This window comes from Martes martes, assembly GCF_963455335.1.
Source record: "Martes martes genome assembly, chromosome: 10".
Taxonomy (NCBI): Eukaryota; Metazoa; Chordata; class Mammalia; order Carnivora; family Mustelidae; genus Martes; species Martes martes.
The window spans coordinates 49,882,337-49,885,105 of NC_137898.1; positions in this window are offsets into that span (position 1 = coordinate 49,882,337).

Here is a 2,769-nt window from a genome sequence, read left to right on the forward strand (position 1 = left end):
TCTGGAGAATTCACAAATACATAGTCATTAAACATACTCTAAAAATCAATGGGTCAAAGAAGAAGTTCCTGGCAAAATTTAGAAAATTCTGTTCTCACATAGCAACCCAGTAATTATAGTACCTACTTACTATCTTAATATCCTAGAGAAAGTAATTGTATGATGTCAAGGAAATGCTATAAATCCCTATACAGATAAGCTTTTGCTGCATAAGGAACCACCACAAAACTGTCTTGGAACAATAAGCATTTTTTTTTCTCAAGTTCACAGGTCTTCAGGTTGGTTGAGACAGGCTGCTTTAGGCTGTGTATGTGCAGGGAAGCCGGGACAGTCAGGCTGAAGGCCTAACAGCTACCTGGGGACATTTTCTTCTCACGGGAAGCACAAAATCTCCCAGAGCAATGAGCAATGATGCATACAATTCCTCTTAAGGCTTAGGCTCAAATGTTGTGTTATCACTTCTGCCCACATACCATTTGCTTTAGCCAAAGCAAATCAAACAGCCAAGTCCAACATCAGTGAGAAAGAGAAGAATACTCACCCCTATCATAAGGGTTAGAAGTGGGTGGGGTGGGGGGGGGTGCCTGGGTGGCGTGGGGGGGTGCCTGGGTGGCTCAGTCATTAGGCGTCTGCCTTCGGCTCAGGTCGTGATCCCAGGGTCCTGGGTTCAAGACCTGCATCGGGCTCCCTGCTTGGCAGGAAGGCTGCTTCGTCCTCTCCCACTCCCTCTGCTTGTGTTCCCTCTCCTGTCTCTCTGTCAAATAAATAAATAATTTTTTTTTTAAAAAAAAAACGAGGGTTAGAGGGGAGGGAATGAAGAGTCACTGAACAATAGCCTACTCTTCCACAGCCCCCCTTTGGAGAAGAGTGTCAACTGTGGTGCTGTTGTTATTACTTATGGGTACTGAACAATAATGTCTTCTTACTAGCCATGTTGGACATATCATGAATGAATGATTAACACTCATATTCCTGCTGTATCTGCTACAGTTAAAAGCCACATAGAAATATGAAATTCTTCAACGCCAGTTTGCCCAGATTCAGTCAACACGTGTTGACTTACTAATTTATTCTTAGTGGAACAACATTATCACCTCAAGAACTTGTACTTCAATACAATTTCTTTTCCAATCCTGAATGAGATCTTCTAAGATGTCCGTATGATATATCAAAGCCCTAAAAGTGAATCTACACCATCAATGGGAACAGAATGAATATACCTTCTTTGAAAATCTTCCTAAAAGAAAAATCCCTTTGACTTATGGAAAACTTCAACTTTCTGGAGGAATCTTAATGAACTTTATCCCTGTTAAAGTAAAACATATCCAGTCTAAATACAATATAGAGTCTGACCTTCCCTGGCCTTGAAGACCTTGACACGCTGCTAATATTTTCACATGCAGAAAAATGATGAAGCTGAGGGTGAATGAGGACGTTATCCTGAATTCTGCACTGTTCAGCTGACGATACACAGCCTCTATGCTGTAACCTCCCTTCCAATAAACATCTCTCCCACAAGATTTTCATCTTATTTGTTTGATTTATAACTCAGTGGAAAGAAAGATATTTTTATCTTAATTTCATGCCAGAAAATATGAAGTCATGAAAACATACTGAAAAGGATAGACATTTTTTAAATGGGATCTTAAGGGCCAGGCTCAAAGCCTGTTGCCAAATTCAATGAAGAATTGTTTGGAGTAAGAAGAGAACATTGCTCTGGGACTGAGCCAACTAGAAAGGCTGATACACTGTGACATCTCTGGCATGTATAACCTCCCTGCCCTTGAAATGAACTCTGGAGGGAGGCAGCACAGCCAAAGTCGGCAAAGAGGTGAAGGGTGAGCCTCCAAGTCCTAGAGTACCCAAAACCTCACTGTGCAAGTCAATCTAGTTGGGGGGAAGATCCATCTAAATTAGTGAAAAGTCAGAATTCCCATTATTTCCAAATGCAAGGAGTGCTTCTGGGTTTAAAGTATTGACAAACAGAATCGAAGTTTTTTCCACTTCTTCCAAATGCCATTGAAATAACAAAGATATAAAAAGAAAAAAAAAAAAAAGCAGTACTAGAAAAACTGAGAGGAATGCTATCACCACCAAAGAAATTTTGATGAATTTCTGAAAGATATGAAGCAGATAGGGTAAATATAACTTGGTGTATGCTTTGTAAATTATACCTTGATATAAATATTTGACTTACTGATCAAACTGATAAAGAGGCAATTAATGTCAGAGTTGAGCGCCCAATACAGGCAGAAGATGATAGGAAGAGACTTCCCCCAAAAGAGTCATAGAAAAAAATCAGCACAGCAAGGACATAAAGAAGAGGAGGCGGAGGAAACCTCAAAATAATTACATTAAAAGACTTAATTTTAGGGGCACCTGCCTGGTTCAGTCAGTACACCATGTGACTCTTAATCTCAGGGTTGTGACTTCAAGCCTCATGTTGGGTGTAGAGATTACTTAAAAACAAAATCTTTTTAAAAAATTTAATGAGGTTATTATTATTATTTAAAAATAAATATTTTTAAAATATTTTATTTATTTATTTGAGAGAGAGGGAGAGGGAGAGGGATCATGAGAGGGGAGAACGTCAGAGGGAGAAGCAGACTCCCTGCTGAGCAGGGAGCCTGATGTCGGACTCACTCCTGGGATTCTGGTATCAGGACCTGAGCCTTGGGCAGTTGCTTAACCAACTGAGCCACTCAGGTACCCCATAAATAAATAGTTTTTAAATTTCTCTAATTTTAATTTCTAACATAAGAACTACCA